At 48.0% G+C, this 16,628-nt stretch overlaps 1 long non-coding RNA gene across 1 annotated transcript; it reads left to right on the forward strand.

Moving 5' to 3' along the window:
• Positions 1–785: 785 nt before the first annotated feature.
• Positions 786–15,279, forward strand: LOC132244753 (uncharacterized). Its single transcript, XR_009456500.1, has 3 exons — positions 786–818; positions 12,054–13,173; positions 15,157–15,279. It is a non-coding gene; the product is annotated as an uncharacterized LOC132244753 (long non-coding RNA).
• The last annotated feature ends 1,349 nt before the right edge of the window (positions 15,280–16,628 follow it).

The raw sequence follows: 16,628 nt of genomic DNA on the forward strand, positions 1-16,628 counted from the left end.
ATGTCAAAAACGAATCCACCGCCTTAAAAAGATTCTGACCTGGTCCCGCTTTTCTCAGGTCTTTGCAACAGAAGAACAACTCCATTGCTTGTCTGTAGTCAAAACACAAGTGAGTACTACTAAGAGCTGGCAGTTTCCAAAGGGGGGTGGCTCGAGTCCCTGGTGGCTACGGACCACCCGCTGTAGCGAGCTCACAAGACGCGGCGTCCCGGCTCCACACGGCACCGCCCCGCCCGCTGCAAGGACGTTTCCGCTCGTGGTTTTACTGCTTCCCCGCGTGTCCGGCGGCCGCGGCGGGGAGCGTGCTCAGGGCGCCGCAGGCCCCGCCTAAAACTCAGGGCGCCGCGGAAGGACGTTTGCGGCCGTGCCCGCATCTGGGCGGAGCATGGCTCGGGCTCGGGTTCCTTGCGGCCAGGGCCTCCCGCCCTGCCAGCGCCTCCCGCCTAGCCACAGGCCCAAACGTAGCGCGGCAACCCGCAAGGGCTGCTCGGCTCGGCCCAACTGGGGCCGACACAAAGAGCGCGCTGCCCCCGGCCCGGCCTGGCCCGGCACCGCCTCAGGTCGCAGCAGCCACCCTGATCTGACACCGCCACCTTGCCACGCTCCGCCGCCGGTTGCCCCACCCCCTCCCCACAGCAGCCAATCGCGGCGCCCCGCACGGATCACCTGACCGCGCCAGAACGCCAGGCTGAGCTGAGCGCGTGGCCCGAGGCAGGGGTGCGCACGTGCACTGCCCTCTCCGTGACCTGGTGGGAGGACCTGGAGACCGCGGCAGGGGGGGCGGCGGCACGGGCGGTTCGAGGGCTGTGGAGCCGCGGGTGAGGTGGGCCGGACCAGGCCGGGGCGGGGCGTCCCCTCCCCCCCAGCAGCGCCTCGCGGGAAGCGGCCTGTCCCGCGTGGCGGTCCCGCCCGACGCCTGACCCTGCGGGTGCCCGCAACGCGGCTCGGGCGAGGCGCCGCTGGGGCCTGTTGGCGCGGGGATGCCGGGGCGAGCTCCAGCCCTGGGGCAGTGGCTGCGGAGCCCCCATGCTCCGGGCTCCTGCCTTGAGGCGCTCCGCCGTGGCATCCGCCCGCGCGTCTCGAGCTTCCCTGGAAGGCGCCGGACTGGACAGCCCCCGGGGAGCGGAGTCGTGTCGTGCAGCCCCGGCCTCGCCTGCTCTTCGCTCTGTTACCCTGGGAAGGAAACTCCAAAAGATCACTGGAGAAAACCGAGCCGTGCCGAGAGCACGGTCCTCCCCGCAGCGCAGCGCAGTGCAGCGCAGCGCAGCACACGCGAGGACAGCCGGGGTGGGCGGCTGCCAGCCCCTCGTTTTTCAGGTGATGGGAAGAGCCCAAGGCCCCCCATTCTTGCATGGCTTTGAGCCATGTTAAATAGGACCTGTCTGCACTCTGCCACTGCCAGTACCTGCTAAACTGCACCATTGTTAGCCCCCATAATTTTGCAGTAATGCTTGAGCAACAACCATATGATAGAAGTGTCTGATGACCATCTTATGACCCTTTTGTGTAAAGATCAGGAGGTCTAATGTCCAAGCTGTGGTTCTTACTGCTTGCCTTGCATTTTGAAATCATCTCTGTCCAGTGCCTTAAGGTTACGTTAAGATAAGAAGTTACTAAAGGTTAACTAACTTTGTTGAAATTGCTCTTTTCTTCTGAGCATGCTGCAATTCTACCTTTGAGTGCGCACGTACTAACTCTGATAAGTCACATTAACCAATAACTAGTTAAGTACAGCCTACAAGATAAGACGTCACAATTAGGAACTGGTACTGCAGCCAATAAACTTCTAGTACGTCAAGACTCTGTTGAATGTAAGCTATAAAAATGTGATTCCAGGCCGGACTCATCGTCGGCCCTGATTTGAGCTCTCTGCTCCCCAGTCGAACTGTTTGCAAACAATAAACCTAGATGGACCCAGCCTGTATGTATGTGTGACTCTTTCCTTGAGGGTAATTGAACAAGCCTCCAGGGGAACGAAACTAGCCGTTTTGGCAACAATTTGGCGAGCCAGGCAGGAGCCCTCTGGACTACTTCAGGGCACGACAAGATCGGCAAAGGGGAGTCGTGAAGTGGCCACCGGACTGATCTTGGAGTCCGTCACGACCCCCAGGTCTGTGAGTCGGGCACCTGAAAGGTCAAAGGCACTCCTTTGAATGAGTCATCCAGGCTGAGTGGGTCCGAAGAGACGGCGCCAGGGGTCCAGCAGAGTGAGTATTCGCTTTCCTTGTGTCAATTGAATGGTCTCTAAGGGAATTTGGGGAGCCCTGAGGATTTAGGTGTTGGTTTTGGTATCCAGCATATTGGTCTGGATTTTGGATTCGGGGAATCCCTTTAGAAAAATGAGCTGCTGACCAAGTCTGAGACTATAGCTGAGCCTAGCCACACCGATTCTGCCCAACAAGGTAGAGTCAAATGCAAGGGGGCTCAGCTGGAACCTCGTGACTCAGTGGACAGGGACCTGAGTGCATTTGTATATTGGTAGACACAATGGGTTCGGGTAGCTCCCAAGAAGAAGATTCTGCTTCCCCATTAGGATGCATGCTGAGGAATTTTGGTAAATTTAAGGGAGACTATGGAATAGAAATGACAAAGGATGACTTGATTATATTTTGTCAGAAGGAATGGCCCACTTTCGGGGTTGGATGGCTGGAAGTTGGTTCTTACAATGTAAAATTAGCTAATGCAGTTTCAAATGTGATAACCCGGGACGGCCACTGGGATCAGTGGCCGTATATAGATTGTTGGATAAGTGCTATAATGAATCCTGTTCCCCCATGGGTTCAGAAGTGTAAAAAGAAAATGTGTAAGATGTTATTGGCAAAAGACAGTGGGAGAACAGCCCAAGTCCTTCCTGATTCTGGTAGTGAGGGAGATCTGATTCAGGGACCAGGACACAGAGTTAGAACACAGTCACCTGTCAGCCCCAGTTCCAGGAGTCAGGAGTCACCATCATCATCTCAGACGGACTCTAGCCCCAGCTCCAGGAGCCAGGAATCATCACCATCATCCTCATCATTCCGAGAGGATCCTGACTTTTTGGGCAGGGAGAGGTCAGAAAGTCCCTCAGTAGCACCCCTAACTGGCCTCGGGGTTTCAAGAGAAAAGAAGGGAAAAGACCCAGAGAATCTCCCACCAACAGCTCCCCCTTATGAGGAAATGGACAGCTTCCCAGAGGGGCTGGCTCAGCTCAAATCAGCGTTAAAGCTCGTGGAATCCTGGCATGATAAAATCCCCCGGAGTACCCGTAACAAGAACCCCAATTACACCAATTACAATTGTCCCATGAGACAAGTAGTGACTCCAGGAGAAGGGGGTGGGGGGAACAACCTTCGTTTACGTACACTTTCACACATCAGATTTGTTTAACTGGAAGAATCAAAATCCTTCTTTTAGAGAAGACCCCGATAAGATGCAAAATCTGTTTCGGTCAGTAGGGCAAACCCACCGTCCTACCTGGGCTGATGTTCAAATGATGCTGCATACCCTCCTGACCTCTGAAGAAAGGTGGATGGTACAGGGAGTAGCAGATAAGATAGCTGAGGAGTGGGTAGTAGCCCCTGGAGGGGACCTGCGTGCTGTATGTCCTATTGAGAGTCCCAATTGGGATAACAACTCAGAGGAAGGGAGAGATCTGAATCGTCAATATCTGGGGATTATAGTAGAAGCTCTGGGTAAGGCAGTACCACGGGTACCAAACCTCTCCAGGATATGCGAGGTCCGCCAAGGAAAGGATGAATCTCCCTCAGCCTTCCTCGAGCGGTTGTATGATGCCTTTAAGAAATTTAGTGAAATAAACCCTGAGGCTTCAGAAAATCACCGCATGGTGAATATGCTGTTTATTGGGCAGGCAGCCCCAGATATAAGGAAGAAGTTGCAAAAAGTTGAAGGAGGACCAGGGAAACCCCTTTCAGAGCTAGTGGAAATTGCGTATAAAGTCTATGGGAACCGGGATCAAATAGCAGAAAAGAAGGAGGAGAAGCGTGGACAGAAGCAAATGGCCATGCTAGCAGCCACCTTAAGCAAGAGTACTAATGGCAATGGAGGATGGAAAGGGCAACCAGAGGGGGGGCAGAAGAAAGGAAGAGGTCGGCCGCAGCTGGATGAATGTGCATATTGCCGGGAAGAAGGACATTGGAAAAAAGATTGTCCTAAGCTACGGGATAAAAAGAGGGAAACCCAACGAGGGGACCGCCAGATGCTAGCGGAATCCTCGGGAGAAGATTCTAGCTGAAGGGTCCAGGGATTCAAGGCCACCGCCCTACGGGCAAATGCCCGGAAGGATCCCATGGTACAGATTAGGGTAGGTGGCAGAGATTATGAGGCCCTAGTGGATACTGGGGCCACCTTTTCAATGATTCCTGTGAAACCCCCTTTAGCTAAAGGAAGCGGAAAGTATGTAACGATAGAAGGGATAGAGGGAAGACGGATCAGATTGCCTGTAAATAAGCCCCTCCTCACGAAGATTGGGAATAATAAGCTGGAGCATGCATTTGTAGTATCACCTGCCTGCCCAGTAGCACTATTGGGACGGGATTTGCTAACAAAACTGCAGGCGGAAATCTTCTTCTGTGAAGATCAAATCGTAGTGCAATTACCGGTAAAGCAAGGCTCAAACTACCAGATGGCTTTACGGACAGTTGAGACAAGATCAGAACCCGAAGGGATTGAGATTTTAGAAAATGTGGATCCCTGTGTATGGGCAGACGGAACTCCTGCCCGAGCAAAATATGTACACCCTGTAAAAATTCCCCTGAGGGAAGGAGAAGGTCCTGTGTGTGTCAAACAATATCCTCTGAGAAAGCCACTCGAATAGGCTTGAAGCCACTAATTGAAAAATTTAAGAGGTATGGGTGGTTAATAGAGGGATCATCCCCCTTTAACACCCCAATCTTGGGTGTACCCAAAGCAGATGGAATCTCTTTTAGGCTGGTACAAGACTTAAGGGCCATAAACAAAAAGATTTTAGTGGACCACCATACAGTCCCAAATCCCCACACCATCTTAACCCAGGTTCCAGCGGATGCTGAGGTATTCTCTGTGCTAGATTTAAAAGATGCTTTCTTCTCTATTCCACTACATGAAGATAGTCAGAAATTGTTTGCCTTTGAATGGGAAGATCCAGATACATACTATAAGACCCAATTGTTGTGGACGGTATTACCTCAGGGATTTGCTTCATCTCCTCATATTTTCGGAACATCTTTGCAAAAAGATTTGGAGCACTGGAAAGAGAGACACCACGAAGTGGCACTGTTGCAATATGTTGATGATTTATTAATAGCAAGTCCCGACTTACAGACAGGGAAAAAGGCGACCGAATCCTTACTGAATACCCTGGGACAGAGAGGGTATAAGGTGTCTAGAGAAAAAGCTCAAATTTGCCAACCAAAGGTTACCTTTTTGGGATATGAGATTAAGAAGGGGATTCGGGCTCTGAGCAAGGATCGAATTCAAGCAATTCAGGATATGCCTGCTCCCAGGAACCCTAAAGAGCTGCGAGCTTTCTTGGGTTTAACCCGGTTTTGTAGACTGTGGATTCCTGATTATGGGGGAAAAGCCAAACCCCTATATGAGTCCCTCACGAAGGAGGGTCTCACAAATTGGAAATGGACTAAGGAAAAACAACATGCATTTGAATTACTGAAAGCTGCCCTCTTGCGACCCCCAGCATTAATGATCCCAAATGGGCACAAGCCCTATAGACTATATGTGCATGAAAACAAAGGGGTAGCTTCAGGAGTTTTAACTCAGCCAGTTGGTCCAACTTGGAAACCAGTGGGATACTACTCCAAGGTCTTAGACCCGGTGGCAAAGGGGTGGCCTGCATGTTTGAGGGCTGTCGCCGCCACTGCTACCCTCGTGGAAGAGGCCCAAAAGATTGTTATGGGAGCTGACATGGAGATACACACTCCACATGGGGTTCCCCAGATTCTCGGAGGAGAAGGAGGGAAATTTTTGAACCCCTCCAGACAATCGAGATATGAAATCTTCCTTTTATCTAATCCAGGTCTTACCTTTAAGCACACCACGGCCTTAAATCCAGCAACTCTACTGCCGGAGCCGGGGCCTCCGGGTCATGACTGTTTAGAAGTATTGACACAGACAGTACTAATTCGCCCTGATTTGAACAATGACCCAATTGAGAACCCGGAGGAGGAATTCTTTGTAGATGGTTCGAGCAGTGTGATACAGGGTGTGCGATATACCGGATGTGCTGTGGTGACATTGACAGAAACGGTATGGAAAGAAAAGCTCCCTGCAACATGGTCAGCACAGGCAGCGGAGCTCGTGGCCCTAACTCATGCACTAGAATTGGGAAAAGATAAAAGGGTAAACATTTTTACAGACTCACGTTATGCCTTTGCCACTGTTCATGCCCATGGGTTGTTGTGGAAAGAGCGGGGATTCATCACGGCCTCTGGACAAAAGATTGCCAATGGCCCACAAATAATAATGTTATTGGAAGCCCTCCGGCTACCAAAGGAGGTGGCCGTGGTACATGTAAGAGCCCATGGCAAGGCTGCAGATGAACGCCAGAAAAGGGGAAATGCAAAGGCTGACATGGCAGCTAAAGAGGCAGCACAAACAGGAGGAGAGGCAGCGTTCCAGGGCACGGCCCATGAAGTGTCTTCCTATTTAGAAAATTGTGAAGTAAAATATGGTCCAGGGTCAGATAAGCTAGCCGCTGAACTCAAGGCTAGTAAAAATTCACAGGGATGGTGGATCGTACCGGGAGGGAAAGTGTTGATACTTCGAGCCCTTCTGGGAGAGATACTCCACCGATTGCATTCTTCCACTCACATGGGAAGCACAGCAATGGGAGATTTGTTGACTCGTCAAATGGTAGCCCCCGGACTTTATTTGGATGCCCAGAGAGTGGTCTCTCAGTGTCCGACTTGCCAGAAGGTGAATCCAAAATCTGCCAGACCACCAGCTCCCACGGGAGGAAGACCGTGGGCTCAATATCCTGGACAAGCTTGGCAGATTGATTTTGCTGAACTTCCTAGATCCGGCCGATACCATTACCTGTTGGTACTAGTTGACCAGTTAACTGGGTGGGTGGAAGCGTACCCCACGAGAACAGCTACCGCATCTACAGTAGCACGGGTGCTACTCCACGAGATAATACCCAGATTTCTGTTACCTGAGTCTATTGAGTCAGATCAAGGCAGTCATTTCGTGGGGAAAATAGTACAGGAAGTGTCCAAAGCTTTAGATATCACTTGGAAACTCCATGCTCCATGGAGACCCCAGAGTTCAGGCCAGGTGGAACGCATGAATAGGACACTGAAGGCTATGTTGACAAAAATTTGTATTGAGGCTCATTTGAAATGGCCACAGGCACTCCCACTGGCTTTAACTCGTATTCGTAGTACACCACGTAGGGGAATTAAATTATCACCTTTTGAATTGATGTTTGGTATGCCTCCCAGGGTCTTGCCAGCAGGATGGAGGGAACTAGTTACTGTAGAACTTGGTAAATCTGAAATTTGGAAACACGTTATTGCCTTGCAGTCTGTTTTGTCTTCTCTACACAGGTTTGCTGCATCCTTCCAGAGCCTTCCGCTTGATGCACCAGCCCACAACTTCAAACCGGGTGACCAGGTCCTGGTACAGAAGTGGAAAAAGGATCCTCTTGCGGAAAAGTGGGAAGGACCCCATCAGGTGTTGCTGACTACGCACACGGCTGTCCGCTTATCAAACAGCGACAAGTGGACCCACTATTCAAGAGTGAAGCCTTTCCATCCGGAGGACACCAACTCCCAGGGTGTGGTCACTCCGGAAGCTGACAACACCCGGGAACAAGAAGCCGACAAGTGGACAAGTGAACCAGTAGGAGATCTGAAGTTACGCTTACACAAATGTGGACTCTAATCTATTTTTTTTGGACTCATGTCCCTTTTAGATATAGCAAACCCAAAAGGATATCACCCAGACTGTTGCATTGACATAAAGCTTAAGCCCCTAAATAAGACTAGCTATGAGGCTTCAAAGCCTACTATAATCAATACCTCTATGCATACCCTCTCCAAATGCTGCTTGAGTCGAGAAATTATAATAACGTATGCACTCCGTGCTGGTCCAACACCGGTATGTATAGAGCCAGAACCAGAACTCTGGTCGGCAATCCTCAGAGATTGGCCTTCAAATCCTCCCTTCGAGGTTGAGCCCCAGGGAATCCGCATAGGGGATTATCATTACGCCATGAATAAAACTGTAAGACCTAAAGGTCCACCTGCAAACCCATGGGTGGGAAATGTATGGGTGGCCCTTCTCAAAGAGTCAGCCCGCGCTCTAACTAACCACAGTTGTCTTCTGTGTGCACTTACTCCTGTTTCTAGTGATGAGGGAGTCCCTTTCCTGCCTATTCCCCTCAATAGGACAGGCCTAATCTTTGACTGGGGCTTTAATCGTGATTTTAATCTCTCCTCACGATTTAATGGTTCTGGGAGACTCTTGGTAGCGAAGATTAAAGGATCTATTTGTATTTCCCAACAAGGAGGGGGATTTAGGGTGGGACAGTCACAATGCCAAGAGACATGGATATCTAAGGAGGTTGCCCCTCGCCAAGGTGCTTGGACACATGCAAACACTTCATATGATACGTTTGAAAGCCTCCCTTGTCTCCTGGGTGAGGAACAAATTTTAGTTTGGGGCTACAATTGCACTCATTATCAAAACGGTACGAAAAACTCTTTAAAAAGGGGTTCACTAACCTTGGCTTTAATGTTTTCCCGTTCTAGCATCGTAAATGAAACCTGTGGGCTGTGGTGGATTTGCGGGCGATGGGCATATAGGCAGCTTCCCCCCAATTGGGCTGGGACCTGTTATCTAGGGGCTTTGATTCCTGGCGTTTGGCTAGTGCAGCCAACACCTCATGATACTCAAACCATCCACCCTGGGCTTTATCGTGCTAAGCATGGTACTGATACCTCCCTTGAAAAGATAGCCGCAGGAGGGAGTCAACGGTGGGGCAATAATGAATGGCCAGCCAAAACAATCATTCAATATTATGACCTGGCAACTTGGGAACCAGTTGTGGTTGGAAGGGAGCCCACCTATCTGACTAACCGCATTATCAGACTCCAGGCCGTAGTAGAGATAGTCACTAACAAGACTGCCACAGCCCTCCGCTTAATTGGAAGTCGACTCACCCAGATACGCACCACGGTGCTGCAGAATCGTTTAGCTCTTGACTATTTACTTGCCAGCGAAGGAGGGGTGTGTAAAAAGTTAAACCTGTCCAATTGTTGTGTTGAAATTGATGATAATGGTGAATTGATAAAAGACCTAGCAAATGATATGGAGAAGGTAGCACATGTTCCAGTCCAGACATGGAACGGATGGAACCTTGACTGGTTCACATCCTGGCTTCCCCAGACTGGCTGGATAAAGGGAGTGTTGATGGCCTTATGCTTGTTAGTATCAATCCTTTGCTTGCTTCCCTGTATGCTACCATGCATCATGACCCTTCCAAGACGGACTGTTCGATCAGTTGTTAACCGTGAAACGTTTGTACACTATCAGAAATTGGCTATCGCAGACACTTATTAAAAATTTAGAGTAAGAAAGCATCTGAGGGGGGAGTTGTAGTAAAAAGACGTTAGCCCCCATAATTTTGCAGTAATGCTTGAGCAACAACCATATGATAGAAGTGTCTGATGACCAGCTTATGACCCTTTTGTGTAAAGATCAGGAGGTCTAATGTCCAAGCTGTGGTTCTTACTGCTTGCCTTGCATTTTGAAATCATCTCTGTCCAGTGCCTTAAGGTTACGTTAAGATAAGAAGTTACTAAAGTTTAACTAACTTTGTTGAAATTGCTCTTTTCTTCTGAGCATGCTGCAATTCTACCTTTGAGTGCGCACGTACTAACCCTGATAAGTCACATTAACCAATAACTAGTTAAGTACAGCCTACAAGATAAGACGTCACAATTAGGAACTGGTACTGCAGCCAATAAACTTCTAGTACGTCAAGACTCTGTTGAATGTAAGCTATAAAAATGTGATTCCAGGGCGGACTCATCGTCGGCCCTGATTTGAGCTCTCTGCTCCTCGGTCGAACTGTTTGCAAACAATAAACCTAGATGGACCCAGCCTGTATGTATGTGTGACTCTTTCCTTGAGGGTAATTGAACAAGCCTCCAGGGGAACGAAACTAGCCTTTTTGGCAACAATTGCTTCACTTGGGGGTACAAGATGCCACCTGGCACTAGGTTTTCACATACCCTTGGTTAAACCCACATATCATACCCTTCTCCCATGTAATTGCTGACAGTCCATACAGTAGCCAGCCACTGCCCCATACCACAGAGGGCAACATTTTTGGCAGGTATGCCACAAATTAGCCCCGCATGCTCCCCTAGTGCTGCTCCAATCCCCTACCGTGCCTGATCTGCTCTGCCTTGTGCTTCCTGCCCTGTGCTCCCTGTTCCTGCGAGACCCCGACTCCATGCGGTGCCCAATGACTAGGGAGACAGGGTGGATCCAGTTGCTCAGAGAGCAAGCAGGGAGCAAACACCAGCACGCATTGCACGACAACAGCTTTATTCAGAATGGAGATGGCTTTGGGGGAGCTCCCAAAAAATACCAGGGAGCTGCAGTAAACATTAGTTCTTTTCACATTTATACACCTTGGTTTATACTCATTAACATTTACTCCACCTTTGCCCCTCCTTTCTTCCACCCATATCTCCTCCTATCTCAAGCTCTGCCTCTGTTTACGGTTTACTTCATTAGCATAAGGTTGCCTATGCATTTCATTTATTTACATACCTTTTTGCTATGAGCGCATGCGTAAGACCGGGAACTCAGCTTCTCTCGGTCAGTTGCTGTTTCTTGCAGACTTCTGCTTCATCTCCAAGGTCTTGCTTTGGCTTTATCTCCTGACAATAGCTGGTGGGGTGCATCTTATTTCCTTACACCATGTACTTACAACGCTATGACATTGTTAGAAAACTGCTTGCCTAAGCATCTGCAGTGTTACTTTTAATATATCATTCTGCCTTGTGGTCTGCAGCTTTGCTGAGACAGAAAGAAGCCTTTATTCAGCTGCAAATCCAGCACTCCCAAAGATCCAAATAGTGTCACCCTAACAGTTCTCTCCGCAGCGCTGCCTTCTGCTTCCTGCCCTTGTCCCCTCCCTGATCTGCTGCATGCTCTGCATAGAGGCTGTCCATGCCACATAGGACCCACCTATCACAAATTGGCCACCCCAACCATACAGTGGAGTGGTGAAAGGAGGCATGTTGGATCACTCATTGTATACATATACCCCTTTCCTTTGATCACACACAGAGATTAAGGGGAGAAGGTCTCACCCCCTTCCCAACCCAGAAGACAGTTTTCCCATCGCACTCCACATTATAATTACAGCACTCCCAAGGCAGTTACAATTAACACACTGAATACTGCTGGAGTGCATGCAGATAATTTCCAGTGCACATTGCCCACCCCAAAGTGCAGAGTTACAGTTGTGTTGGCATGTACTTTAAATTGGTATTATTTTATTTTCAGAAATCGGAGTCTATGTTCTGGAGAGATAGGACAGGGATTCCCAACCTTTTTATGCTAAGGTTCGGCAAACAGTGGACCAGAAATGGCTCAGTATAAAAAAGGGTTGGCTGCCTGTCTGCAGTATGTTGGTCATTTCCAGTCCACAGTTTGCCAGTCCGTGGTCACTTCTGGTCTGGCAGCCAATCCTCCTGCAGACCAGCAGCCAACCCTTAACGGTCCGGCACCAGCCCACAGCCCACGGTGTTGGGAACCCCTGAGATAGGAGATACCACTGGATTACTTAGCCCTCCTTCACTGAGGGCTAAGCTACCACATTTAAATTCCATTTACCACGGGGTAAGGCTGTTTACATGTGCCATTATTGCAGAACAGCTTATGTGCACTAAAGCCCTGCTCCCTCCTACCTCAAAGTTGTTTGTATGTCCATCCCATAAGACTCTGATGTTACTTTGAAAATTCTTCCCAGAGTCTTAGAGTCCATATTACTGTATCTAATGTGAAGATGTGGTATTGATTATAACCATGTGTTTCCAAAGGTTTCTGAAAGTTCTGGCTGTTGAAGAAGCAGGATGACCCAATAGGAGAAACCGCTGCATATTTATGATACAGACTATCCTGATCTGGTTGTAGATGTAGGAAAAGTAACTCTGGGTGAGAAGAGGAAAAAAATGGCAGGTGATCATATAAGGACACAAAACAGTGTCCTTATCCCAGCAGCGTGTGCACTATTACATTCTGGAGGTGGTGTGATAACACTAGAGATTGAAAATGAGGATTACAACTACAAAAATTATGGCATTGGACTGGATATAGACACCTCCTTTAGGAACTGTTATTAAATCTCCAGATTTGACAAAATATTTTAACTATATGCAGCAAAACAGCAAATTTCTGATTTTTATTAAATCTTGGAGCAGTGAGAAGTTGTCATCTGCCCCAGCTCTCTTGAAGCCACATATTTGCTCCCTAAATTCTGGATTGTGTCAAAAATCTCTCGCCTTTGTTGTTAGCCTGAAACCAGATGAAGCTTTTGAATTTCTTGAGGAGAGGAAAGCTAATTCTAGGCAAAGATATGAAGAAGAGACAGGTCCAACAGCCAAGAGAGCCCGATAGAGCAACACTCAAGCAACATTGGAACCTAATGTGCAGGAGAAAAATGACATACTTGAAGCTACTGCTAAATGTTTTGAAAGAGATGAGCTGCTGCCATTCACTGAGTCTACGCATATTGAACTTAAAGGCTTTGCAACAAAGAATGTCTTGAAATATGTTAAAAGCACTCTTCCAAATTATGTATCTGCATTTGCAAACACATAAGGCTATTTAATTATTGTAGTGGATGATAAGAGGACAGTGTGGTTGGATGTCAAGAGGATGAGAATGTTGACAGGTTACGAATGGAAGTAATTCATGGCATCGGGAATTTGCCTATCTATCATTTCTGCAAAGCAGGGGGAAAAGCGAAATATGAAATCAAAATCTTGGACATATATGATGCATCTAGAAAAAAATACGGTTATGTTTGTGCTGTGAAAATTGAGCTGTTTTGTTGTGTTGTGTTTTCAAGCAACCCTGATTCATGGATTGTGAAGGCCTGGCTTGCCAAGAGACTGAGAGTCACGGGATGGACAGACATGATGGTGGCTGCTGACCCAGGTCTTATGAAAGAAGAAAAGTCTCATAGCGAATTCCTCCTGATCTTTGGCTTTCGTGTTTCTAGGGTGGTGATCCACCTTTCAGATGTTTGTTGTTGAAATGATAATATAAAGGGCTCTAAAAAACTCTGCCTTTATTTTGCCAAGGACATGTGCAAACATGTATGAAGCACTGACAAACATTGTGGGTGAGGGCTGATTAAGAACCTGAATTAAATAGAAAAAAAGGAGTAGCCACATAAAAAGGCCAAGCTGTATGAGAAGCACTAGGGACCTGGTTTGTGGATTTAGGAGAATACAGTGGTATGGGCCCCACAGTATTTCAGCTTAGGTACAAGTAAACAGGAAGGCAAACATCTTCCAGGCAGGATGAGTTTGACTTTATGTCTTTCCAAGTAGTAGGATTTTCTTTCCACAACCCAACCTGTGGGACATTTTCAAGTGATCTATGATCCAGATGCCATTGGAATCAATGGGAATCTTCCTACTGATTTTAGTTCAGGCACTAAGGGCGTTTTTACACGTGCTCTGGAACGCATGGGAGGGTGCTTTAATTAGCGAGCTGTGCTAATTAAAAGTGCCCGAGCATCACGTGTATCAGCATTTCCACACTAAAAAATGGTGGCAGGGCGCTTTGAACTAAAACTCATTGAATGAGCTTTAGTTCAAAGTACCCCACTGCCATTTTTCAGCACAGAGATGCTGATGCACATGATGCTAGCGTCTGCTGGAGCTCATTAATTTGAGTCTGCCAGAGCATGGAATTAACGTCTCGATTATTAATCAAGTCTGCGCCAATGCATTGGAGCAGGCTCTCTGCACATGTATAGGAGCCCTAAGAGAGGAGGCACACAAAGGCCTTGAGATGTATTTACAGTCAAGTGAAGAGGACTACATCTAAGGCTGGATTCAGAATGTCTCATTATGCACATAAGGGATACTTTGCCCACCTATATCCCAAGCAGTGATTCAAAGTCACTTTGTGCCAGCATGCACAACACTCATTATGTGCTCATATGCCTTATACATTTCCATTTTGGACGGCAAAGTTCCCAAAGTGTCTTTACTCAGGCCAGTGAGCCTGCTGAGACCTGACCTGAAGCAGCCACTTGCAAACCTAACTTCCACTTAAGATTTTTCTAGCACTTGCAGGAGGTGCATGAACTCTGCCTGCAGCCTCAGAGAGGTCCCAGAAGTTAGGCAGAGTTATTAAAAACCTACATCTAAAATCAACTACAAGGTATTCAGTTCAGATCGAAAATCAACCTCACTGCATTCTAACTACCAGGTTACAGGTGGTGCCCAATACCCTAGTATTTACAGTATTTACCCAAGAAGTAGGGACCTGAGTTCTAGGCCTTCTTTACCCCTAGAGGATTTGAATCCAGTTCCCTAGAGAATGCCCTCACCACTAGACTACAGAATAGGATAGATCACTGTTTCTCAACCTGGGTCACAAAAATATATGAAACGAACTTTAAAAATGGATCAACAAACTTTAAAAATAGAGTCTCCTTTCAAGGAGAAAAATGTGGGAAACTGTGGCTTTTCCCCTGCAAGTTGGCAGAGTTCCAGCCTACGAGGGGCTGTTTGGGGCCTCCCTTGCCCCACACACTGAGGACTGACAGCAGAGGGCAGTGGGTTAGGAGGAGGGGCACTGGGTCAGGACAGGCCATCAATGTTTACAAATGGGTCCTGATACAAAAAAGGTTGAGAACCCCTGGGATAGATGAAGCTGGACCAATAGAAAGCCAAGAGTCATGGGGCCAGAAAATAAGCAAAAGGGAGCCTGCCTGTGTAGCTTAGTGGTTACAGTACTCCCTTGGGAGGAGTAACCCTTGGCTTATATAGCTCCTATTGCCAGAGACAGGATTCTTATCTGAGATATTCAGGACTAGATATTTGGGCATTTGACCTTCCAGTGGTGATTGGATTGAGGCAATGAAAAGTGGGTGTTAACATGAATTTTAATTGTTTTTCCTAGATCTTTCCAAATTGGCTGCAGACTTCATGACTCAGCTAAGTGTGTCAGGTGCACCTCCGGTGGCCAAACCAATCTATTTAAAGCAAGGCCTCAGCTGTTTGGAAGATCTGCAAAAGCATCTTTTTGCAGGAACAGTGGAGTGAGCATGTTTCAAAAGTTTTTGGAAATTAAGAGAGGCTGGATGATTGGGAAGGGAAGGAAAGGGAAGGGGAGAAGAGACTACTACTATATATTCCAATCACAAACTGTTGGCTTTAACCCTGAGGCTGTAAATCAGGGGTGGGCAAAATATGGCCCATGGGCCAGATTCAGCCCACCAAGGGATTGTATCTGGCCCACAGTGGATCCCTCAGCCCTGCCCAGCCCAGCCGCAGGGGCAGCCCCGGCTGTGGCATGTGTGGCCAGTCACACCGCCCCCCGAGCTTGCAGAAGGGCTGGAGCTGTGCAGCAGCTTGACTTCACTTTCTGACAGCCCCTGCAGTGGTGGCTCCTCCCTTGCTATTTTGCAGCTTTCCCGCCACTTCCCGGCTATACTAGGTACTAGTCCCCTCTCCCCTCCTCCATGCTTTTCCCTCCCTCCTGTTTGCCCTGCCACCTTCAGGGCACTACACTCCTCTTCCTCTGCCCCTTCCCTGCCAGATTGCTCCCACCCCATGGCAAACGATAAACAGTAAGGTGTTACCGATTATCAATATGTGAATGGGTAAACATTTAAACATTCACATCCCTAGTATGGACATACTGGCCCAAAAAATTCCTTGCCATTGCACAGGCCCAAGGCATTGGTAAGAGCCTTGTCATTTCTGCTCTCCTTTTCTGACACATTGCCAATTTTGAGGCATTTATTGTTTAACACTAAAGACCCTTAGTTTGTCATATTCTGTCGCATGGTGTTTCCTATCTGTGGGGAGGATAACAGTGTAGATCTTCTTGGATGTACTATCTTAATTGCCCTTGATTACAGATGCCTGGGCTTATGACCGCGGTGGCTTTTCCAGTCCTACATACATCTTTCTTGGAAAGATGCTAATGTTATTTTATTATTGTTTTCCACTGTCTCTTTCTCTCCCTCTCTCTCCTGAAAACCTAGTGAATGCTAGTGGGATAACATACAGTCCAGAAAAACTCAGCCAAGAACTGTTCTCAGAATATCAGGACGTGGAGGATTTAATAAAAGAGCAAAGGAAAGCTCTGGAGACTTCCCAGAGACTACTGATATTTTCCAGAAGCTGAGCTGTTGATGTTGGATTGTCAGAGAACCAGCATGTTGTCCACAATGCCCTCTTAATAGCCACAGGCAAACACCCTACGCTGTACAGAGTCACTGAGAAGAGCCATCCCGCAGCCATGCCTGATTATGCAAGAAACTCTGCTCAAACATTAAAGCAAACACTGGTAAATATTGGGGGATACACGGAGAAGGTATGTGTGATTCCACAACTCCTCAAGCTTCAAACCAATGGATAAGAAGA

The sequence above is a fragment of the Alligator mississippiensis genome, chromosome 14 (genome assembly GCF_030867095.1).
Source record: "Alligator mississippiensis isolate rAllMis1 chromosome 14, rAllMis1, whole genome shotgun sequence".
Classification (NCBI taxonomy): Eukaryota; Metazoa; Chordata; order Crocodylia; family Alligatoridae; genus Alligator; species Alligator mississippiensis.